Below are 26,909 nucleotides of genomic sequence, written 5' to 3' on the forward strand. Positions count from 1 at the left end.
TCTCTCTCTCTCTCTCTCTCTCCCTCTCTCTCTCTCTCCCTCTCGCCCTCGCCCTCTCTCTCTCTCTCTGTCTCTCTCTGTCTCTGTCTCTCTCTCTCTCTCTCTCTCTCTCTCTCTCTCTCTGGCTCTCTCTGTCTCTCTCTCAGCCGCTCTCTTCTGACAGAAGACTCCTTTGGAAAGATGCGAGGCATCAGAGGCCCTGAGAGTTGCTGACCGGGTAATGTGATTGATGATGACTGCGTCTACTGTGTCCTCCATAAAATGCTAAGTGATACGGTGGGATAGGCTACTGTGGAGCCCGTCCTCCCCAATTAAGGTGCCACCAACCTCCTCTGGTGGATACTGCATCAAGCAAACAAACACAACCAAAAAACACATAAAACATATAGCCAAGGCCTCGCAGTCTAATAGGTTATAAAATATCTACAGTTGAAGTCGGAAGTTTACATACACTTAGGTTGGAGTCATTAAAACTCGTTTTACATTTCTTGTTAAAAAACTATAGTTTTGGCAAGTTGGTTAGGACATCTACTTTGTACATGACACAAGTCATTTCTCCAACAATTGTTTACAGACAGATTATTTCACTTATAATTCACTGTATCACAATTCCAGTGGGTCAGAAGTTTACATACACTAAGCTGACTGTGCCTTTAAACAGCTTGGAAAATTCCAGAAAATTATGTCATGGCTTTAGAAGCTTTTGATAGGCTAATTGACATCATTTGAGTCAATTGGAGGTGTACCTGTGGAATTATTTCAAGGCCTACCTTCAAAATCAGTGCCTCTTTGCTTAACATCATGGAAAATCAAAAGAAATCAGCCAAGACCTCAGAAAAAAATTGTAGACCTCCACAAGTCTGGTTCATCCTTGGGAGCAATTTCCAAACACTTGAAGGTACCACGTTCATCTGTACAAACAATAGTACGCAAGTATAAACACCATGGGACCACGCAGCCGTCATACCACTCAGAAAGGAGACGCGTTCTGTCTCCTAGAGATGAACGTACTTTGGTGCGAAAAGTGCAAATCAATCCTGAACAACATTAAAGGACCTTGTGAAGATGCTGGAGGAAACAGGTACAAACGTATCTGTATCCACAGTAAAACGAGTCCTATATCGACATAACCTGAAAGGCCGCTCAGCAAGGAAGAAGCCACTGCTCCAAAACCGCCATAAAAAGAACAGACTACAGTTTGCAACTTCACATGGGGACAAAGATTGCCATGAAGTGCTTTGAAAGGTTGGTAATGGCTCACATCAACACCATTATCCCAGAAACCATAGACCCACTCCAACTTGCACACCGCCCAAACAGATCCACAGATGATGCAATCTCAATTGCACTCCACACTGCCCTTTCACACCTGGACAAAAGGAACACCTATGTGAGAATGCTATTCATTGACTACAGCTCAGCGTTCAACACCATAGTACCCTCAAAGCTCATCACTAAGCTAAAGGCCCCTGGGACTAAACACCTCCCTCTGCAACTGGATCCTGGACTTCCTGACGGGCCGCCCCCAGGTGGTGAGGGTAGGTAGCAACACATCCGCCACGCTGATCCTCAACACTGGAGCTCCACAGGGGTGCGTGCTCAGTCCCCTCCTGTACTCCCTGTTCACCCATGACATCATGACCAGGCACGACTCCAACACCATCATTAAGTTTGCAGATGACACAACAGTGGTAGGCCTGATCACAGACAACGACGAGACAGCCTATAGGGAGGAGGTCAGAGACCTGGCCGGGTGGTGCCAAAATTAAAACCTATCCCTCAATGTAGCCAAGACTAAAGAGATGATTGTGGACTACAGGAAAAGGAGGACCGAAGCACGCCCCCATTCTCATCGACGGGGCTGTAGTGGAGCAGGTTGAGAGCTTCAAGTTCCTAGGTGTCCACATCAACAACAAACTAGAATGGTCCAAACACACCAAGACAGTCGTGAAGAGGGCACGACAAAGCCTATTACCCCTCAGGAAACTAAAAAGATTTGGCATGGGTCCTGAGATCCTTAAAAGGTTCTACAGCTGCACCATCGAGAGCATCCTGACTGGTTGCATCACTGCCTGGTACGGGAATTGCTCGGCCTTTGACCGCAAGGCACTACAGAGGGTAGTGCGTACGGCCCAGTGCATCACTGGGGCTAAGCTGCCTGCCATCATGGTCCTCTACACCAGGCGGTGTCAGAGTAAGGCCCTAAAAAATGTCAAAGACCCCAGCCACCCCAGTCATAGACTGTTCTGCATAGTCACTTTAACTATACATTCATGTACATACTACCTCAATTGGGCCGACCAACCAGTGCTCCCGCACATTGGCTAACCGGGCTATCTGCATTGTGTCCCACCCACCACCCGCCAACCCCTCTTTTACGCTACTGCTACTCTCTGTTCATCATATATGCACAGTCACTTTAACCATGTCTACATGATAATACTACCTCAATCAGCCTGACTAACCGGTGTCTGTATGTAGCCTCTCTACTGTATATAGCCTCTCTACTGTATATAGCCTCTCTACTGTATATAGCCTCTCTACAGCCTCTCTACTGTATATAGTCTCCCTACTGTATATAACCTCTCTACTGTATATAGCCTCTCTACTGTATATAGCCTCTCTACTGTATATATTCTCTCTACTGTATATAGCCTCTCTACTGTATATAGCCCCGCTACTGTATATAGCCTCTCTACTGTATATAGCCTCTCTACTGTATATAGCCTCTCTACTGTATATAGCCTCGCTACTGTATATAGCCTCTCTACTGTATATAGCCTCGCTACTGTATATAGCCTCTCTACTGTATATAGCCTCGCTACTTTTATAGCCTCGCTACTGTATATAGCCTCTCTACTGTATATAGTCTGTCTTTTTACTGTTGTTTTATTTCTTTACCTACCTATTGTTCACCTAACACCTTTTTTGCACTATTGGTTAGAGCCTGTAAGTAAGCATTTCACTGTAAGGTCGACAGCTGTTGTATTCGGCGCACGTGACAAATAAACTTTGATTTGATTTGAAGATCGTACTTTTTGGAGAAATGTCCTCTGGTCTGATGAAACAAAAATAGAACTGTTTGGCCATAATGACCATTGTTATGTTTGGAGGAAAAAGGGGGAGGCTTGCAAGCCGAAGAACACCATCCCAACCGTGAAGCACGGGGGTGGCAGCATCATGTTGTGGGGGTGCTTTGCTGTGGGAGGGACTGGTGCACTTCACAAAATAGATGGCATCATGAGGGTGGAAAATTATGTGGGTATATTGAAGCAACATCTCAAGACATCAGTCAGGAAGTTAAAGCTTGGTCGCAAATGGGTCTTCCAAATGGACAATGACCCCAAGCATACTTCCAAAGTTGTGGCAAAATGGCTTAAGGACAACAAAGTCAAGTTATTGGAGTGGCCATCACAAAGCCCTGACCTCCACCCTATAGAACATTTGTGGGCAGAACTGAAAAAGCGTGTGTGAGCAAGGAGGCCTACAAACCTGACTCAGTTACACCAGCTGTGTCAGGATGAATGGGCCAAAATCTACCCAACTTACTGTGGGAAGCTTGTGGAAGACTACCCGAAACGTTTGACCCAAGTTAAACAATTTAAAGGCAATGCTACCAAATACTAATTGAGTATATGTAAACTTCTGACCCACTGGGAATGTGATGAAAGAAATAAAAGCTGAAATAAATAATTCTCTCTACTATTATTCTGACATTTCACATTCTTAAAATGAAGTGGTGATCCTAACTGACCTAAAACAGGGAATTCTTACTAGGATTAAATGTCAGGAATTGTGAAAAACTGAGTTTAAATGTATTTGGCAAAGGTGTATGTAAACTTCTGACTTCAACTGTAGCCTCTAGTATACAGTCTGATAGGTTATACAACATATAGCCTCTAGAATACAGTCTGATAGGTTATACAACATATAGCCTCTAGAATACAGTCTAATAGGTTATACAACATATAGCCTCTAGAATACAGTCTAATAGGTTATACAACATATAGCCTCTATAATACAGTCTAATAGGTTATACAACATATAGCCTCTAGAATACAGTCTAATGATTTATAATTTTCACACAAGGGAAAGTTTATGCCAGATACATTTTTCGGTGGCCAATGTTTTATGTGTTGTGTTTGTGTGTTCACATGCGCTGTGTGTGTTTGTGTGTTCACATGCGCTGTGTGCACGGGCACAGTTATTTACGTGCGTGTGCATGACAGGCGGTAGGCCTGGATTTTTAGAGAAACTCCCCCAGTCAGCGGGTTAATGAGACCAGTAGTCCGGCCTGATCAACAACCAGGCACGCTCCTTCCACCCGGGGAGCCCATTCACTCTGCCTCACATGAATATTTCATCTCTCCGGCGAGGCCCTCCCAACCGCCAGGTCGCAACAGCCTGCAGACCTGCCGAAATGTGGGCTGAGGCGCCCGGCTACACTCCCCATCTGCCGCGGGGAGGCCGGGGGAGGCGGAGGACGAGACCACGGGAGGTGTGAGGAGAACATTACAGAGGTCAATTTTAGAAGACGGGGTGAAATATGATCGCGAGTCAAAACACAGGGGGAGGGGGGTCCCCATACCCTAACAGCAAGCCCCACCCCTATCTATACCCTAACAATAACCCCCGTTCCAGTAAGACGCCAACCCGCTTCAATAACTTTTCTAAGAGTTTATCTTGTATGACGGTCCATGATAATGCAAATCCAGCTTCTACCCCCTGGCCATAAGACTGTTAAATGGCTAACAACTACTGCTGCTCTCTCTCTCCCACACATTATCCATACGGACTCTATGCCCATCCAGAGGTCTCTACCCACTCAGACACAACCTATGCTGTTGCTACAATGATTATTGATTTGATTTATTACTCAATTAGCTGATGTTCAATGATTATTGATGTCCATTAGTATCTATCTGTTTATCCTGCTACTGGCCACTATTACTGCTGTTTACATGTATATATTACCATTAGTATCTATTTATACTGCTACTGGTCACTATTACTGCTGTTTACATGTATATATTACCAATAGTATGTATATATTACCATGTATATATTACCATTAGTATCTATCTATTTATACTGCTACTGGTCACTATTACTGCTGTTTACATGTATATATTACCATTAGTATCTATTTATACTGTTACTGGCCACTATTACTGCTGTTTACATGTATATATTACCATTAGTATCTATTTATACTGTTACTGGTCACTATTACTCCTGTTTACATGTATATATTACCATTAGTATCTATTTATACTGCTACTGGTCACTATTACTGCTGTTTACATGTATATATTACCATTAGTATCTATTTATACTGCTACTGGTCACTATTACTGCTGTTTACATGTATATATTACCATTAGTATCTATTTATACTGCTACTGGTCATTATTACTGCTGTTTACATGTATATATTACCATTAGTATCTATTTATACTGCTACTGGCCACTATTACTGCTGTTTACATGTATATATTACCATGTATATATTACCATTAGTATCTATTTATACTGCTACTGGTCACTATTACTGCTGTTTACATGTATATATTACCATTAGTATCTATTTATACTGCTACTGGTCACTATTACTGCTGTTTACATGTATATATTACCATGTATATATTACCATTAGTATCTATTTATACTGCTACTGGTCACTATTACTGCTGTTTACATGTATATATTACCATTAGTATCTATTTATACTGTTACTGGTCACTATTACTGCTGTTAACATGTATATATTACCAATAGTATCTATCTATTTATACTGCTACTGGTCACTATTACTGTTGTTTACATGTATATATAACCATTAGTATCTATTTATACTGCTACTGGTCACTATTACTGCTGTTTACATGTATATATTAGTATCTATCTATTTATCCTGTTACTGGTCACTATTACTGCTGTTAACATGTATATATTACCAATAGTATGTATATATTACCATGTATATATTACCATTAGTATCTATCTATTTATCCTGCTACTGGCCACTATTACTGCTGTTTACATGTATATATTACCAATAGTATGTATATATTACCATGTATATATTACCATTAGTATCTATCTATTTATCCTGCTACTGGCCACTATTACTGCTGTTTACATGTATATATTACCAATAGTATGTATATATTACCATGTATATATTACCATTAGTATCTATCTATTTATCCTGCTACTGGCCACTATTACTGCTGTTTACATGTATATATTACCAATAGTATGTATATATTACCATGTATATATTACCAATAGTATGTATATATTACCAATAGTATGTATATATTACCAATAGTATGTATATATTACCAATAGTATGTATATATTACCAATAGTATGTATATATTACCATGTATATATCACCATTAGTATATTACCAATACTATGTATATATTAACATGTATATATTACCAATATTGTGTATATATTACCATGTATATATTACCAACAGTATGTATATATTAACATGTATATATTACCAACAGTATGTATATATTAACATGTATATATGACCAATAGTATGTATATATTACCATGTATATATTACCAATAGTATGTATATATTACCATGTATATATTACCAATAGTATGTCTATACTACCAATAGTATGTATATATTACCAATAGTATGTATATATTACCATGTATATATTACCAATAGTATGTATATATTACCAATAGTATGTATATATTACCAATAGTATGTATATATTACCAATAGTATGTATATATTACCATGTATATATTACCATGTATATATTACCATTAGTATGTGTATATTACCATTAGTATGCATATATTACCATGTATATATTACCATGTATATATTACCATTAGTATGTATATATTACCATGTATATATTACTATAGTATGTATATATTACCAATAGTATGTATATATTACCAATAGTATGTATATATTACCAATTGTATGTATATATTACCAATAGTATGTATATATTACCAATAGTATGTATATATTACCATTAGTATGTATATATTACCATTAGTATGTATATATTACCATGTATATATTACCAATAGTATGTATATATTACCATTAGTATGTATATATTACCATTAGTATGTATATATTACCATGTATATATTACCAATAGTATGTATATATTACCAATAGTATGTATATATTACCATTAGTATGTATATATTACCATTAGTATGTATATATTACCATTCGTATATATATGTATATTACCATGTATATATTACCATTAGTATGTATATATTACCATGTATATATTACCATTAGTATATATATATTACCATGTATATATTACCATTAATATATATTTCTACTACAAGTCACTTTATATGAACCCACTTCAACCACTCCAGAACCCCTGGACATTGAATAAGGTACTGACCTGTATATACAACCACTCCAGTACCCCTGGACATTGAATAAGGTACTAACCTGTATATACAACCACTCCAGTACCCCTGGACATTGAATAAGGTACTGACCTGTATATACAACCACTCCAGTACCCCTGGACATTGAATAAGGTACTGACCTGTATATACAACCACTCCAGTACCCCTGGACATTGAATAAGGTACTGACCTGTATATACAACCACTCCAGAACCCCTGGACATTGAAAAAGGTACTGACCTGTATATACAACCACTCCAGTACCCCTGGACATTGAACAAGGTACTGACCTGTAGATACAACCACTCCAGTACCCCTGGACATTGAATAAGGTACTGACCTGTATATACAACCACTCCAGAACCCCTGGACATTGAATAAGGTACTGACCTGTATATACAACCACTCCAGAACCCCTGGACATTGAATAAGGTACTGACCTGTATATACAACCACTCCAGTACCCCTGGACATTGAATAAGGTACTGACCTGTATATACAACCACTCCAGAACTCCTGGACATCGAATAAGGTACTGACCTGTATATACAACCACTCCAGTACCCCTGGACATTGAATAAGGTACTGACCTGTATATACAACCACTCCAGTACCCCTGGACATTGAATAAGGTACTGACCTGTATATACAACCACTCCAGTACCCCTGGACATTGAATAAGGTACTGACCTGTATATACAACCACTCCAGAACCCCTGGACATTGAACAAGGTACTGACCTGTATATACAACCACTCCAGAACCCCTGGACATTGAATAAGGTACTGACCTGTATATACAACCACTCCAGTACCCCTGGACATTGAATAAGGTACTGACCTGTATATACAACCACTCCAGTACCCCTGGACATTGAATAAGGTACTGACCTGTATATACAACCACTCCAGAACCCCTGGACATTGAACAAGGTACTGACCTGTATATACAACCACTCCAGTACCCCTGGACATTGAATAAGGTACTGACCTGTATATACAACCACTCCAGTACCCCTGGACATTGAATAAGGTACTGACCTGTTTATACAACCACTCCAGTACCCCTGGACATTGAATAAGGTACTGACCTGTATATACTTGAATTCTCGTGTTTCTTTAACTCTCATCGCAGTTGTAGTGTGGTTTGTTAATTGTTTTATATATTATTATAATCACTGTTATTGTGAGAAAGAGCTCTCAAGTTAAGATTTTCACAGTCCCGTTTTCCACCTGTTTATCCTGTTCATGTGGGGCCCGGCGTGGGAAACGTAGACCTTCCCTACGCACGTCTTTCCATACTTCTCAGTCGTTGGTCTTCAGACTTAATTTATACAGGTGCCTAACAGGCTTTTGCAGGTGTTGTTCCCCATGCAGGCACTGAATACATTCATTTCAACCACTAAAAACCCTCCACACTTAAGGGCCAACAGATTTTCTGGTGGAGTTTTCATTCACTAGAGGTTTCGGTATCTAAAAAACCCAATCGCTTTAAAATTTAAAATTAAAGTTTAACTAGAATTTACTGATCAAACTCACTAGATGATACGAAGAGAACGGGTTCAGAATATTTTGGGGAGTAAATTAAAGAAAGCCATCGAAAGTATATTAATATTTGTCTCTGTTTTCAAAAAAAACAATTGGTAGATTTAAAAATACTCTGCTCTTGCGTATTATTTAAGGTTAGACTAAGTTTAGGTATTAAATGCTAATTCTGAAGGTTAGACATGCAGATTCTTACGCCCGTCCACAACGTCGACGCTTAGTTTCAAAGTAACAGCTCTTACTGCCGCACCAAGACATAACACAGGAGTGTAAGCGATCCTGTAGCACATACTAATGGGGGAATTTATCACTGTAAACTGTTCTGTTCCTGCCTAATAGGTAATCAATTAGCCCGCTATCACAGATAACGTTGATCTAATGAGCCGTGAGGCTACTTTAAACTACAACGCTTACTTTCCTTCCCTAAAGTTAATGAGACGGCGAATCCTGCTGTTAGATGTCACCCACAACATATCTCCCACCTCTCTACCCCATGTCACCTCCGTAGCTGACCTCTCTACCCCATGTCACCTCCGTAGCTGACCTCTCTACCCCATGTCACCTCCGTAGCTGACCTCTCTACCCCATGTCATCTCCGTAGCTGACCTCTCTACCCCATGTCAACTCCGTAGCTGACCTCTCTACCCCATGTCACCGCCGTAGCTGACCTCTCTACCCCATGTCACCTCCGTAGCTGACCTCTCTACCCCATGTCAACTCCGTAGCTGACCTCTCTACCCCATGTCACCTCCGTAGCTGACCTCTCTACCCCATGTCACCTCCGTAGCTGACCTCTCTACCCCATGTCACCTCCGTAGCTGACCTCTCTACCCCATGTCATCTCCGTAGCTGACCTCTCTACCCCATGTCAACTCCGTAGCTGACCTCTCTACCCCATGTCACCGCCGTAGCTGACCTCTCTACCCCATGTCACCTCCGTAGCTGACCTCTCTACCCCATGTCAACTCCGTAGCTGACCTCTCTACCCCATGTCATCTCCGTAGCTGACCTCTCTACCCCATGTCATCTCCGTAGCTGACCTCTCCACCCCATGTCACCTCCGTAGCTGACCTCTCCACCCCATGTCACCTCCGTAGCTGACCTCTCTACCCCGTGCCATCTCCGTAGATGACCTCTCTACCCCGTGTCACCTCCGTAGCTGACCTCTCTACCCCGTGTCACCTCCGTAGCTGACCTCTCTACCCCGTGCCATCTCCGTAGCTGACCTCTCTAACCCATGTCACCTCCGTAGCTGACCTCTCCACCCCATGTAACCTCCGTAGCTGACCTCTCTACCCCATGTCACCTCCGTAGCTGACCTCTCTACCCCATGTCAACTCCGTAGCTGACCTCTCTACCCCATGTCATCTCCGTAGCTGACCTCTCTACCCCATGTCATCTCCGTAGCTGACCTCTCCACCCCATGTCACCTCCGTAGCTGACCTCTCCACCCCATGTCACCTCCGTAGCTGACCTCTCTACCCCGTGCCATCTCCGTAGATGACCTCTCTACCCCGTGTCACCTCCGTAGCTGACCTCTCTACCCCGTGTCACCTCCGTAGCTGACCTCTCTACCCCATGTCATCTCCGTAGCTGACCTCTCTAACCCATGTCACCTCCGTAGCTGACCTCTCCACCCCATGTAACCTCCGTAGCTGACCTCTCTACCCCATGGCTCCTCCGTAGCTGACCTCTCTACCCCATGTCAACTCCGTAGCTGACCTCTCTACCCCATGTCATCTCCGTAGCTGACCTCTCCACCCCATGTCATCTCCGTAGCTGACCTCTCCACCCCATGTCACCTCCGTAGCTGACCTCTCTACCCCATGTCATCTCCGTAGCTGACCTCTCTAACCCATGTCACCTCCGTAGCTGACCTCTCCACCCCATGTAACCTCCGTAGCTGACCTCTCTACCCCGTGCCATCTCCGTAGCTGACCTCTCCACCCCATGTAACCTCCGTAGCTGACCTCTCTACCCCGTGCCATCTCCGTAGCTGACCTCTCCACCCCATGTAACCTCCGTAGCTGACCTCTCTACCCCATGGCTCCTCCGTAGCTCGGGGTGGACGGGGTTAATGATATGCTTGAGAAATAGAACAAGGGGTGGATTTGTATAGTCAGCCCACTGTTCCCTGTACCTCAGACAGGCCGACCCTGTTGTTCCCTGTACCTCAGACCCTGTTGTTCCCTGTACCTCAGACAGGCAGACCCTGTTGTTCCCTGTACCTCAGACAGGCAGACTCTGTTGTTCCCTGTACCTCAGACAGGCAGACCCTGTTGTTCCCTGTACCTCAGACAGGCAGACCCTGTTGTTCCCTGTACCTCAGACCCTGCTGTTCCCTGTACCTCAGACCCTGTTGTTCCCTGTATCTCAGACCCTGCTGTTCCCTGTACCTCAGACCCTGTTGTTCCCTGTACCTCAGACCCTGTTGTTCCCTGTACCTCAGACCCTGTTGTTCCCTGTACCTCAGACAGGCAGACCCTGTTGTTCCCTGTACCGCAGACAGGCAGACCCCGTTGTTCCCTGTACCTCAGACCCCGTTGTTCCCTGTACCTCAGACCCTGTTGTTCCCTGTACCTCAGACCCTGTTGTTCCCTGTATCTCAGACCCTGTTGTTCCCTGTACCTCAGACCCTGTTGTTCCCTGTATCTCAGACCCTGTTGTTCCCTGTACCTCAGACAGGCAGACCCTGTTGTTCCCTGTATCTCAGACCCTGCTGTTCCCTGTACCTCAGACCCTGTTGTTCCCTGTATCTCAGACCCTGTTGTTCCCTGTACCTCAGACCCTGTTGTTCCCTGTACCTCAGACCCTGTTGTTCCCTGTACCTCAGACAGGCAGACCCTGTTGTTCCTGTACCTCAGACCCTGCTGTTCCCTGTACCTCAGACCCTGCTGTTCCCTGTACCTCAGACAGGCAGACCCTGTTGTTCCCTGTACCTCAGACAGGCAGACCCTGTTGTTCCCTGTACCTCAGACCCTGCTGTTCCCTGTACCTCAGACAGGCAGACCCTGTTGTTCCCTGTACCTCAGACAGGCAGACCCTGTTGTTCCCTGTACCTCAGACAGGCAGACCCTGTTGTTCCCTGTACCTCTGTGATATTTTTCTATTGTGTGAAAAGTGGAAGCATTTGATTGTTTAACGAGTCTTTAATTAAAAGAGAGTCAAGAAGGAGACATGGCAGGTGTGCGCGCCTGGGGGCCGGCTGGTGTAGTGTGGTTGGCAAGGTCCTCTCTAGCTCGGCTCCACTCCACCGCACCGGGGTCTCCAGCTAGGCTCCACTCCACCGCACCAGGGTCTCCAGCTCGGCTCCACTCCACCGGGGTCTCTAGCTCAGCTCCACTCCACTCCACCAGGGTCTCCAGCTCCACTCCACCGGGGTCTCTAGCTCAGCTCCACTCCACTCCACCGGGGTCTCCAGCTCCACTCCACCGGGGTCTCTAGCTCAGCTCCACTCCACTCCACCAGGGTCTCCAGCTCCACTCCACCGGGGTCTCTAGCTCAGCTCCACTCCACTCCACCGGGGTCTCCAGCTCCACTCCACCGGGGTCTCTAGCTCAGCTCCACTCCACTCCACCGGGGTCTCCAGCTCCACTCCACCGGGGTCTCTAGCTCAGCTCCACTCCACTCCACCGGGGTCTCCAGCTCCACTCCACCGGGGTCTCCAGCTCGGCTCCACTCCACTCCACCGGGGTCTCCAGCTCCACTCCACCGGGGTCTCTAGCTCAGCTCCACTCCACCGCACCGGGGTCTCCAGCTCCACTCCACCGGGGTCTCTAGCTCGGCTCCACTCCACTCCACCGGGGTCTCCAGCTCCACTCCACCGGGGTCTCTAGCTCAGCTCCACTCCACTCCACCGGGGTCTCCAGCTCCACTCCACCGGGGTCTCCAGCTCGGCTCCACTCCACTCCACCGGGGTCTCCAGCTCCACTCCACCGGGGTCTCCAGCTCGGCTCCACTCCACTCCACCGGGGTCTCCAGCTCCACTCCACCGGGGTCTCCAGCTCGGCTCCACTCCACTCCACCGGGGTCTCCAGCTCCACTCCACCGGGGTCTCCAGCTCGGCTCCACTCCACTCCACCGGGGTCTCCAGCTCCACTCCACCGGGGTCTCTAGCTCAGCTCCACTCCACCGCACCGGGGTCTCCAGCTCCACTCCACCGGGGTCTCCAGCTCCACTCCACCGGGGTCTCCAGCTCGGCTCCACTCCACTCCACCGGGGTCTCCAGCTCCACTCCACCGGGGTCTCCAGCTCGGCTCCACTCCACTCCACCGGGGTCTCCAGCTCCACTCCACCGGGGTCTCTAGCTCAGCTCCACTCCACCGGGGTCTCCAGCTCGGCTCCACTCCACTCCACCGGGGTCTCCAGCTCCACTCCACCGGGGTCTCTAGCTCAGCTCCACTCCACTCCACCGGGGTCTCCAGCTCCACTCCACCGGGGTCTCTAGCTCCACTCCACTCCACCGGGGTCTCCAGCTCCACTCCACTCCACCGGGGTCTCCAGCTCCACTCCACCGGGGTCTCCAGCTCCACTCCACCGGGGTCTCCAGCTCAGCTCCACCGGGGTCTCTAGCTCAGCTCCACTCCACTCCACCGGGGTCTCCAGCTCCACTCCACCGGGGTCTCTAGCTCCACTCCACTCCACCGGGGTCTCCAGCTCCACTCCACTCCACCGGGGTCTCCAGCTCCACTCCACCGGGGTCTCCAGCTCCACTCCACCGGGGTCTCTAGCTCAGCTCCACTCCACTCCACCGGGGTCTCCAGCTCCACTCCACCGGGGTCTCTAGCTCCACTCCACTCCACCGGGGTCTCCAGCTCCACTCCACCGCACCGGGGTCTCCAGCTCCACTCCACCGCACCGGGGTCTCCAGTGAAGGAACGTGTGCCGTTTATCTTAATGAACCATGATTTGTTGTTGGAGATCGTTCTCAGAAGGTAAGGTAGGTCTGTTCACGGTCCAATTAACGAATTAGGCTACTCGGTTGGGTAATTAGGCACACCTGCACTCAATCTTTAATGCAAACCAGCTAAACCAATAGTAAAACAGCAAATTAACACCTTGAATATTCAAATCATAAAACAACATTCATTGAAAACTTAAATGGAAATTAATTTAATCCAGTTGAAGGAAAATTGTTTTTGTTTATTTTATTTTATTTTTATTTCACCTTTATTTAACCAGGTAGGCTGGTTGAGAACAAGTTCTCATTTAGAACTGCGACCTGGCCAAGATAAAGCAAAGCAGTGGGACACAAACAACAACACAGAGTTACACATGGAATAAACAAACATACAGTCAATTATACAATATAAAAATAAGTCTATATACAGTGTGTGCAAATGGCGTGAGGAGGTAAGGCAATAAATAGGCCGTAGTAGCGAAGTAATTACAATTTAGCAAATTAACACTGGAGTGATAGATGAGCAGATGCTGATGGCAAGATGATGATGTGCAAGCAGAGATACTGGTGTGGGGGGTATTGTGATGTCATTATGGGGTATTGTGATGTCATTATAGTGATACTGGTGTGCAAAAGAGCAAAAAAGTGAATAAAAACAATATGGGGATGAGGTGGTCTATTTACAGATGGACTATGTACAGCTGCAGCGATCTGTCTCTCTGTCTCTCTGTCTCTCTGTCTCTCTGTCTCTCTGTCTCTCTGTCTCTCTGTCTCTCTGTCTCTCTGTCTCTCTGTCTCTCTGTCTCTCTGTCTCTCTGTGTCTCTGTCTCTCTGTCTCTCTGTCTCTCTGTCTCTCTCTCTCTCTGTGTCTCTGTCTCTGTCTCTGTCTTTCTGTCTCTCTATCTCTCTGTCTCTGTCTCTCTATCTCTCTATCTCTGTCTCTCTCTATCTCTGTCTCTCTGTCTCTCTGTCTCTCTGTCTCTGTCTCTCTGTCTCTCTGTCTCTCTGTCTCTCTGTCTCTCTGTCTCTCTGTCTCTGTCTCTCTGTCTCTCTGTCTCTCTGTCTCTCTGTCTCTCTGTCTCTCTGTCTCTCTGTCTCTCTGTCTCTCTGTCTCTGTCTCTGTCTCTGTCTCTGTCTCTGTCTCTGTCTCTCTGTCTCTCTGTCTCTCTGTCTCTCTGTCTCTCTGTCTCTCTGTCTCTCTGTCTCTGTCTCTCTGTCTCTCTGTCTCTGTCTCTGTCTCTGTCTCTGTCTCTGTCTCTCTGTCTCTGTCTCTGTCTCTGTCTCTGTCTCTCTGTGTCTCTGTCTCTGTCTCTCTGTGTGTCTCTGTCTCTGTCTCTCTGTGTGTCTCTGTCTCTGTCTCTGTCTCTCATGTGAGGAGTGGGATCATAATGAAGTCAGCCTATTGAATCATAAGATTAGTTGAATCATCTAACACATTTCAAGAGGAATGATGACTTAACGTTTTTAAGTACATTTCATTTGATTCTCTTATTTAAAAGCACTTTTCTCTCTAGTGTAATCTGATCTTGAATTGACGCATGAGAATAGCATGCTATTCACCCGCTAATCATTTGGGGTGACATGATGATCAATGCTTGACTAATGTTTTGACAAAATGAAAAATATTCTCTCTCATCCATAAAAATGTTCTCATGTAGACCAGCCTACCCTCCCTGTATCTGCCAGCTGCTGGGTAGAGCACACGTGTCAAGACCAGCGTAGACACAACGAAATGATGTGCATCTTTCCCCACCAGTGGTGTTTCCGCCGAATCGTGTCGCAGATAAAGAGGAGTGCGTGATGAGGTAGTGCACATAAAATGTACTTTTTTTTTTGCTTCAAGAAAAACTTTTTTTTTTTAAATACAGAAATCTGGTCTGTATGATGCAAGATTTCTGTATTTTTTTAAAGTTTACATATCTTGAAAACTTGATCGCTGACATGCAAAACATTTGAGGACTATGTCAACAATGGATGGACTAATGAAATACCAAACTAAAGTTTTTGTGTGGAGTTTACCTTTAAGTTTTCATTAACCGGATGAACATCGTAGCCTAATTTAAACTGCGTGGTTTCCGTAGTCGTAGTGGGAGAACCACACACCGTGTCATCGTGTGACCAAGATTACTTCCATATCAATATTTGCACACAAAAGGGCGTTTTCACTGCCATTTCTCGCATAATTAATTTTACCAACACAAAAAGATCCATGTTTAATGAATAAATTATCTGTCAGCATTTATAAAAACGTACTTAAACTTTTCCAGCTTTCTATCATTTATTTTTTTATATGGTATTACTTTACTAGCATAAAAACTGCGGATGGAATCGGTGTTATTGTGCATCATTCCGTACCATAGCTAGTTGACCCTTGTCACGCCCTGGCCTTAGTTATCTTTATTTTCTGTAATATTTTGGTTAGGTCAGGGTGTGACAGGGGGGATGTTTGTGTGTATTTGTCTCGTCCTGGGTGGTTGTATGGTATAGGGGTTTTTGGGTAGAGTGTATGGGTTTGTGTTGAGTGTAGGTGTCTAGGTATGTCTATGGTTGCCTGAATGGTTCTCAATCAGAGACAGCTGTCATTCATTGTCTCTGATTGGGAGCCATATTTTAGGCAGCCATAGGCATTAGGCTATTGTGGGTAATTGTCTATGTGTAGTGTTTAGTGTCAGCACTATTTGTTTGAATAGCTTCACGGTTGTCTGTTTGTTGTTTTTGTTCGTTTGTTTCGTCTTTCTAATAAAAAGAAGATGTCGTTCTATCACGCTGCGCCTTGGTCCACTCTGCCTCATTACGACGATCGTGACAACCCTTCTTTCCTCTGTCTCGTTCCTGAGGATCGCTAGCTATATAGTGGACCATATCGGGCCGATGTATTACCGGTCGTTCCTGAGGATCGCTAGCTATATAGTGGACCATATCGGGCCGATGTATTACCGGTCGTTCCTGAGGATTAGTGAGGATCAGGGTAGATGTATAGGACTACTGTTTAACCCCTATTACAGTTCCATGATTAGTGAGGATCAGGGTAGATTTATAGGACTACTGTTTAACCCCTATTATAGTTCCATGATTAGTGAGGATCAGGGTAGATTTATAGGACTACTGTTTAACCCCTATTACAGTTCCATGATTAGTGAGGATCAGGGTAGATTTATAGGACTACTGTTTAACCCCTATTACAGTTCCATGATTAGTGAGGATCAGGGTAGATTTATAGGACTACTGTTTAACCCCTATTACAGTTCCATGATTAGTGAGGATCAGGGTATATTTATAGGACTACTGTTTAACCCCTATTACAGTTCCATGATTAGTGAGGATCAGGGTAGATTTACAGGACTACTGTTTAACCCCTATTACAGTTCCATGATTAGTGAGGATCAGGGTATATTTATAGGACTACTGTTTAACCCCTATTACAGTTCCATGATTAGTGAGGATCAGGGTAGGTTTATAGGACTACTGTTTAACCCCTATTACAGATCCATGATTAGTGAGGGTCAGGGTAGATTTACAGGACTACTGTTTAACCCCTATTACAGTTCCATGATTAGTGAGGATCAGGGTAGGTTTATAGGACTACTGTTTAACCCCTATTACAGATCCATGATTAGTGAGGGTCAGGGTAGATTTACAGGACTACTGTTTAACCCCTATTACAGTTCCATGATTAGTGAGGGTCAGGGTAGATTTACAGGACTACTGTTTAACCCCTATTACAGATCCATGATTAGTGAGGATCAGGGTATATTTATAGGACTACTGTTTAACCCCTATTACAGCTCCATGATTAGTGAGGATCAGGGTAGATTTATAGGACTACTGTTTAACCCCTATTACAGTTCCATGATTAGTGAGGATCAGGGTAGATTTATAGGACTACTGTTTAACCCCTATTACAGATCCATGATTAGTGAGGGTCAGGGTAGATTTACAGGACTACTGTTTAACCCCTATTACAGTTTTCTCACCTTCCAATATTTAATGGATTGAACAATTGAACATGTCAACTTTTAGGATGAATCAAACCACTGTACTTTTGATTCACCAATATATTTCATGTGTAAAGGCTCTTCGAAACGTTTAAAAATTTTTTTTTTCTTATTTTTAAATACTTTCCCTAAACAACGTGGAGTCAATGCCTAAAACTGGACAACTTCCTAATGTGAGGTTTGGGACAGAGTTGATAACCAGCGTTTTGGATTAGATAAATAATCTATGTCTCAATTTAAAGTAGGTAAAGACATAATGAATTAATTAAACCTGCGTTTTAGAAAGATATATTATTAAGAGTAATAGTACATTCAAAGCGTTCCACTAAAAGACAAATTTAAGGCCTTTAATTTAAGATCAACCCTGAATGTTCAAATCTTCACGGTGAGGTGGTCTGGCCGTGGTACGGCCGTGGTCTGGCCCGTGGTCTGGTGGTCTGGCCGTGGTCTGGCCCGTGGTCTGGTGGTCTGGCCCGTGGTCTGGTGGTCTGGCCCGTGGTCTGGTGGTCTGGCCGTGGTCTGGCCCGTGGTCTGGTGGTCTGTCTGGTGGTCTGGCCGTGGTCTGGTGGTCTGGTGGTCTGGTGGTCTGGCCCGTGGTCTGGCCGTGGTCTGGCCCGTGGTCTGGTGGTCTGGCCCGTGGTCTGGTGGTCTGGTGGTCTGGCCGTGGTCTGGTGGTCTGGCCGTGGTCTGGTGGTCTGGTGGTCTGGCCCGTGGTCTGGTGGCCTGGCCCGTGGTCTGGTGGTCTGGTGGTCTGGCCGTGGTCTGGTGGTCTGGCCGTGGTCTGGTGGTCTGGTGGTCTGGCCCGTGGTCTGGTGGTCTGGCCGTGGTCTGGCCGTGGTCTGGCCGTGGTCTGGTGGTCTGGTGGTCTGGTGGTCTGGCCGTGGTCTGGTGGTCTGGCCTGTGGTCTGGTGGTCTGGCCCGTGGTCTGGTGGTCTGGTGGTCTGGCCGTGGTCTGGCCGTGGTCTGGCCGTGGTCTGGTGGTCTGGTGGTCTGGTGGTCTGGCCGTGGTCTGGTGGTCTGGTGGTCTGGTGGTCTGGCCGTGGTCTGGTGGTCTGGCCGTGGTCTGGTGGTCTGGCCGTGGTCTGGTGGTCTGGTGGTCTGGCCCGTGGTCTGGTGGTCTGGCCCGTGGTCTGGTGGTCTGGTGGTCTGGCCGTGGTCTGGTGGTCTGGCCGTGGTCTGGTGGTCTGGTGGTCTGGCCCGTGGTCTGGTGGTCTGGCCGTGGTCTGGCCGTGGTCTGGCCGTGGTCTGGTGGTCTGGTGGTCTGGTGGTCTGGCCGTGGTCTGGTGGTCTGGCCTGTGGTCTGGTGGTCTGGCCCGTGGTCTGGTGGTCTGGTGGTCTGGCCGTGGTCTGGCCGTGGTCTGGTGGTCTGGTGGTCTGGTGGTCTGGCCGTGGTCTGGTGGTCTGGTGGTCTGGTGGTCTGGCCGTGGTCTGGTGGTCTGGCCGTGGTCTGGTGGTCTGGTGGTCTGGCCGTGGTCTGGTGGTCTGGCCGTGGTTTGGTGGTCTGACAGTGGTCTGGTGGTCTGGTGGTCTGGCCGTGGTCTGGTGGTCTGACCGTGGTCTGGCCGTCTGGTGGTCTGGCCGTGGTCTGGTGGTCTGGCCGTGGTCTGGTGGTCTGGTGGTCTGGCCGTGGTCTGGTGGTCTGGCCGTGGTCTGATGGTCCGGTGGTCCGGCCGTGGTCTGCGGGTTGTGAAGGCAATGGAGAGTTATGACGTGTCACTGTGTGTTCATAGCTAAACTAGAACACTTCAAGTTAGCCAGAGATATTCTGAAACAAGGGCCACAGGGGTGTCTGATCTGTTGCGATCTGCAAGGGGTTGTGGGTGGCGTTGGCGTTGTCTGTGTGTCTGTGTGTCTGTGTCTCTGTGGTGTGTCTGTGTGTGTGTCTGTGTGTCTGTGTGTCTGTGTCTCTGTGTGTGTCTCTGTGTCTCTGTGGTGTCTGTCTCTCTCTGTGTGTGTGTGTCTCTGTGGTGTGTGTGTCTCTCTCTCTCTCTCTCTGTGTGTGTCTCTGTGTCTCTGTGGTGTCTGTCTCTCTCTGTGTGTGTGTGTCTCTGTGGTGTGTCTGTCTCTCTCTGTGTGTGTGTGTCTCTGTGGTGTGTCTGTCTCTCTCTCTCTGTGTGTGTGTGTGTGTCTGTGTCTCTGTGGTGTGTCTGTCTCTCTCTGTGTGTGTGTGTCTCTGTGGTGTGTCTGTCTCTCTCTCTCTGTGTGTGTGTGTCTGTGTCTCTATGTCTCTGTGGTGTGTCTGTCTCTCTCTGTGTGTGTGTGTCTCTGTGGTGTGTCTGTCTCTCTCTGTGTGTGTGTGTGTGTGTGTGTGTGTGTGTGCGCGCAGGGCAACTCAGCTTGCACAGCAGACAGAGGTAAACATGTTTACTTTTAAACAACTTTGAGACAAAAAAACCCCCATTAATCTCCAGCAGAAACACATCCTAAAGCTGTTGTGTTTTCCTGAGATCTATTTAACTAATTATCTGAATACAGATTCAAAACACAATGGTTCTTCTTCTATCCAGGAAATATCTAGGAACCAAAAACGTCTCTTAATATACACACTTAATATCTGTTCTGTAAAATACATTACACATTAAACACATTACACACATGCCTGTTTATATACCGCTCTGTATAACTCTAAACACGTCTCTAATATATGACAATGGAGTTGGAGAGAGACACGGTTGGAAGTCAGTTAACTCAAGAGTCAGGCTTCTATTGTCCCACGCCAGCATATGGCAGATAGAGGGACCGCAGCTAGAACTAGCCCACCCTCAAACACACCACAATGACAGAGACGCTGTAGCTGTCAGGGAATACAATACACACAGGAGAATACAAAAGAATAGATATACTTGAATTAAAATTTGATGGCTGTATGGCTACTTCCAGGATAAATAATGTATATATTATCCAAAGACTGGACATATGATTATGTAGCATGACTTTGTAGATCAGTGCAGTGTGATTCTGAAACATTTAAACACAATTGGTTATATCTCTAAATATTTTTCTATATATAAATGTAGTACTATATGTCTTTTACAGGCCTGCGGGAGATTTAAGAGGGCTATTGACTCAGTTGAAGCGTAATGACTTTCACCTGTCATTTCACTACATGCCACTAGATGGCGCCAACACAGCATCCCTGCATCAGCTCCTCTGATCACTGAGAAAACGATCTCTGAATATTCAACTCCATGAGGTTTATGTTTTCAATCAACTCCTTATCAAAACTGTTATTCAATACAAATCATGTCATGCTTCAAACCATTTTACATGATTATTGTGTGAGAGATCGGTGATTCTGTCCCGGTAGACAAAGAATGAGCGCGTTCCAAGTGGCCCCTTATTTCCTCTCTAGTATACTGCTTTTGACCAGGGCCCTTTAGGCTGTAGTCAACAGTAGTGCACTCTTTAGGGAATAGGGTGCCATTTGGGACTCATCCCTGGGTCTGAAAGGCATTCAGCAGGAGACGATGACAAACAGATACAGCCATTTGTTGACAAACAGATACAGCTATTTGTTGACAAACAGATACAGCTATTTGTTGACAAACAGATACAGCTATTTGTTGACAAACAGATACAGCTATTTGTTGACAAACAGATACAGCTATTTGTTGACAAACAGATACAGCCATTTGTTGACAAACAGATACAGCTATTTGTTGTGAGGAGGATACAGAAGTGTGTGTTGTTGTGACTATACATAACTGTGTGTGTGTGTGTGTATGTGCGTGCGTGCGTGCGTGCGTGCGTGCGTGCGTGCGTGTGTGTGTGTGTGTGTGTGAGACAGATGAAGCTGTATCATCATCAAGTCTTCCTCAGTTCATGGGATTATTCTCGACATGCCGAGCTGCTTGTCAGACACCATCCTATCTCTGAGTCCCAAATGACACCCTATTCCATATATATAGTGCTTTTGACCAGGGCCCTTAAGGGATTTGTACAATCTCTGACAAACAGGGAGGACGGGGGAATCTGTAACAGCGTGTGGAGCTGACGGGTCCTCTGAAGGAGACAGGAGAGGACGGGGGAATCTCTAACAGCGTGTGGAGCTGACGGGTCCTCTGAAGGAGACAGGAGAGGACGGGGGAATCTCTAACAGCGTGTGGAGCTGACGGGTCCTCTGAAGGAGAGAGGAGAGGACGGGGGAATCTCTAACAGCGTGTGGAGCTGACGGGTCCTCTGAAGGAGAGAGGAGAGGACGGGGGAATCTCTAACAGCGTGTGGAGCTGACGGGTCCTCTGAAGGAGACAGGAGAGGACGGGGGAATCTCTAACAGCGTGTGGAGCTGACGGGTCCTCTGAAGGAGAGAGGAGAGGACGGGGGAATCTCTAACAGCGTGTGGAGCTGACGGGTCCTCTGAAGGAGACAGGAGAGGACGGGGGAATCTCTAACAGCGTGTGGAGCTGACGGGTCCTCTGAAGGAGACAGGAGAGGACGGGGGAATCTCTAACAGTGTGTGGAGCTGACGGGTCCTCTGAAGGAGACAGGAGAGGACGGGGGAATCTCTAACAGCGTGTGGAGCTGACGGGTCCTCTGAAGGAGAGAGGAGAGGACGGGGGAATCTCTAACAGCGTGTGGAGCTGACGGGTCCTCTGAAGGAGAGAGGAGAGGACGGGGGAATCTCTAACAGCGTGTGGAGCTGACGGGTCCTCTGAAGGAGACAGGAGAGGACGGGGGAATCTCTAACAGCGTGTGGAGCTGACGGGTCCTCTGAAGGAGACAGGAGAGGACGGGGGAATCTCTAACAGCGTGTGGAGCTGACGGGTCCTCTGAAGGAGACAGGAGAGGACGGGGGAATCTCTAACAGCGTGTGGAGCTGACGGGTCCTCTGAAGGAGACAGGAGAGGACGGGGGAATCTCTAACAGCGTGTGGAGCTGACGGGTCCTCTGAAGGAGACAGGAGAGGACGGGGGAATCTCTAACAGCGTGTGGAGCTGACGGGTCCTCTGAAGGAGAGAGGAGAGGACGGGGGAATCTGTTTCAGAACAGAGAGAGAGAGCTTCAGAACAGAGAGAGACAGAACACCAAAATAGAGCGACACAGACTTTGGATACAAAGTGCATGGCGAACAGGAAAATTGCAGTGTACAGTGGCTTGCGAAAGTATTCACCCCCCCTTGGCATTCTTCCTATTTTGTTGCCTTACAACCTGGAGTTAAAATTTACTTTGGGGGGGTTTGTGTCATTTGATTTACACAACATGCCTATCACTTTGAAGTTGAATTTTTTATTTTTTACTGCGAAACAAACAAGAAATAAGACAAAATAACTGAAAACTTGAGCATGCATAACTATTCACCCCCCCAAAGTGAATACTTTGTAGAGCCACCTTTTGCAGCAATTCAAGCTGCAAGTCTCTTGGGGTATGTCTCTATGAGCTTGGCACATCTATCCACTGGGATATTTGCCCATTCTTCAAGGCAAAACTGCTCCAGCTCCTTCAAGTTGGATGGGTTCTGCTGGTGTACAGCAATCTTTAAGTCATACCACAGATTCTCAATTGGATTGAGGTCTGGGCTTTGACTAGGCCATTCCAATACATTTAAATGTTTCCCCTTAAACCACTCCAGTGTTGCTTTAGCAGTATGCTTAGGGTCATTTTCCTGCTGGAAGGTGAACCTCCGTCCCAGTCTCAAATCTCTGGAAGACTGAAACAGGTTTCCCTCAAGAATTTCCCTGTATTTTGCGCCATCCATCATCCCTTCAATTCTGACCAGTTTCCCTGTCCCTGCCGATGAAAAACATCCCCACAGCATGATGCTGCCACCACCATGCTTCACTGTGGAGATGGTGTTCTCTGGGTGATGAGAGGTGTTGGGTTTGCGCCAGACATTGCGTTTTCCTTGATGGCCAAAAATCTAAATTTCATCTGACCAGAGTACCTTCTTCCATATGTTTGGGGAGTCTCCCACATGCATTTTGGCAAACACCAACATGTTTGCTTATTTTTTTCTGGCCACTCTTTCGTAAAGCCCAGCTTTGTGGAGTGTACGGCTTAAAGTGGTCCTATGGACATATATTCCAATCTCCGCTGTGGAGTTTTGCAGCTCCTTCAGGGTTATCTTTGGTCTCTTTGTTGCCTCTCTGATTAATGCCCTCCTTGCCTGGTGTGAGAATTTTGGTGGGTGGCCCTCTCTTGGCAGGTTTGTTGTGGTGCCATATTCCTTCCATTTTTTAATAATGGATTCAATGGTGCTCCGTGGGATGTTCAAAGTTTCGGATATTTTTTTATAACCCATATATGTACTTCTCCACAACTTTGTCCCTGACATGTTTGGAGAGCTCCTTGGTCTTCATGGTGCTGCTTGCTTGGTGGTGCCTCTTGCTTGGTGGTGTTGCAGACTCTGGGGTCTTTCAGAACAGATATATATATATTGAGATCATTTGACAGATCATGTGACACTTAGCACACAGGTGGACTTATTTAACTAATTATGTGACTTCTGAAGGTAATTGTTTGCACCAGCTTTTTTAGGGGCTTTTTAGGGGCATCATAGCAAAGGGGTGAATACACATGCACGTACCACTTTTCTGTTTTTAATTAGTTTTACATTTTTTTGTAAGTTATGGTGGGCGGCCATCTCTTGGCAGGTTTATTGTGGTGCCATATTCTTTCCATTTTTTAACAATGGATTTAATGGTGCTCCGTGGGATGTTCAAAGTTTCTGATTTTTTTTATAACCAACCCTGATCTGTGCCGCTTGCTTGGTGGTGCCCCTTGCTTAGTGATGTTGCAGACTCTGGGGCCTTTCAGAGCAGGTGTATATATATACTGAGATCACGTGACACTTAGATTGCACATAGGTGGACTTTATTTAACTAATTATGTGACTTCTGAAGGTAATTGGTTGCACCAGATCTTATTTAGGGGCTTCATAGCACATATGCGTGCACCACTTTTCCATTTTTATTGATTATTTATTTTTTGAAACAAGATATTTTTTTCATTTCACTTCACCAGTTTGTACTATTTTGTGTATGTCCGTTACATGAAATCCAAATAAATTACAGGTTGTAATGCAACAAAATAGGAAAAACACCAAGGGGACCCGTAAACCTCCTCCATGTATATCTCACTAGGACAGGATATTAAACCTCCTCCATGTATATCTCACTAGGTCAGGGTATTAAACCTCCTCCATGTATATCTCACTAGGTCAGGATATTAAACCTCCTCCATGTATATCTCACTAGGTCAGGATATTAAACCTCCTCCATGTATATCTCACTAGGTCAGGATATTAAACCTCCTCCATGTATATCTCACTAGGTCAGGATATTAAACCTCCTCCATGTATATCTCACTAGGTCAGGATATTAAACCTCCTCCATGTATATCTCACTAGGTCAGGATATTAAACCTCCATGTATATCTCACTAGGTCAGGATATTAAACCTCCTCCATGTATATCTCACTAGGTCAGGGTATTAAACCTCCTCCATGTATATCTCACTAGGTCAGGGTATTAAACCTCCTCCATGTATATCTCACTAGGTCAGGATATTAAACCTCCATGTATATCTCACTAGGTCAGGATATTAAACCTCCTCCATGTATATCTCACTAGGTCAGGATATTAAACCTCCTCCATGTATATCTCACTAGGTCAGGATATTAAACCTCCATGTATATCTCACTAGGTCAGGATATTAAACCTCCTCCATGTATATCTCACTAGGTCAGGGTATTAAACCTCCTCCATGTATATCTCACTAGGTCAGGGTATTAAACCTCCTCCATGTATATCTCACTAGGTCAGGATATTAAACCTCCATGTATATCTCACTAGGTCAGGGTATTAAACCTCCTCCATGTATATCTCACTAGGTCAGGATATTAAACCTCCTCCATGTATATCTCACTAGGTCAGGGTATTAAACCTCCTCCATGTATATCTCACTAGGTCAGGATATTAAACCTCCATGTATATCTCACTAGGTCAGGATATTAAACCTCCTCCATGTATTTCTCACTAGGTCAGGATATTAAACCTCCTCCATGTATATCTCACTAGGTCAGGATTATTGAACCTCCTCCATGTATATCTCACTAGGTCAGGGTATTAAACCTCCTCCATGTTTATCTCACTAGGTCAGGATATTAAACCTCCTCCATGTATATCTCACTAGGTCAGGATTATTGAACCTCCTCCATGTATATCTCACTAGGTCAGGGTATTAAACCTCCTCCATGTGTATCTCACTAGGTCAGGATATTAAACCTCCTCCATGTATATCTCACTAGGTCAGGATATTAAACCTCCTCCATGTATATCTCACTAGGTCAGGGTATTAAACCTCCATGTGTATCTCACTAGGTCAGGATATTAAACCTCCTCCATGTATATCTCACTAGGTCAGGATATTAAACCTCCTCCATGTATATCTCACTAGGTCAGGATATTAAACATCCTCCATGTATATCTCACTAGGTCAGGGTATTAAACCTCCTCCATGTATATCTCACTAGGTCAGGATATTAAACCTCCTCCATGTATATCTCACTAGGTCAGGATATTAAACCTCCTCCATGTATATCTCACTAGGTCAGGATATTAAACCTCCTCCATGTATATCTCACTAGGTCAGGGTATTAAACCTCCTCCATGTGTATCTCACTAGGTCAGGATATTAAACCTCCTCCATGTATATCTCACTAGGTCAGGATATTAAACCTCCTCCATGTATATCTCACTAGGTCAGGATATTAAACCTCCTCCATGTATATCTCACTAGGTCAGGGTATTAAACCTCCTCCATGTATATCTCACTAGGTCAGGATATTAAACCTCCTCCATGTATATCTCACTAGGTCAGGATATTAAACCTCCTCCATGTATTTCTCACTAGGTCAGGATATTAAACCTCCTCCATGTATATCTCACTAGGTCAGGATTATTGAACCTCCTCCATGTATATCTCACTAGGTCAGGGTATTAAACCTCCTCCATGTTTATCTCACTAGGTCAGGATATTAAACCTCCTCCATGTATATCTCACTAGGTCAGGATATTAAACCTCCTCCATGTATATCTCA

The sequence above is a fragment of the Salvelinus namaycush genome, chromosome 5 (genome assembly GCF_016432855.1).
Source record: "Salvelinus namaycush isolate Seneca chromosome 5, SaNama_1.0, whole genome shotgun sequence".
In the NCBI taxonomy this organism is placed as follows: Eukaryota; Metazoa; Chordata; class Actinopteri; order Salmoniformes; family Salmonidae; genus Salvelinus; species Salvelinus namaycush.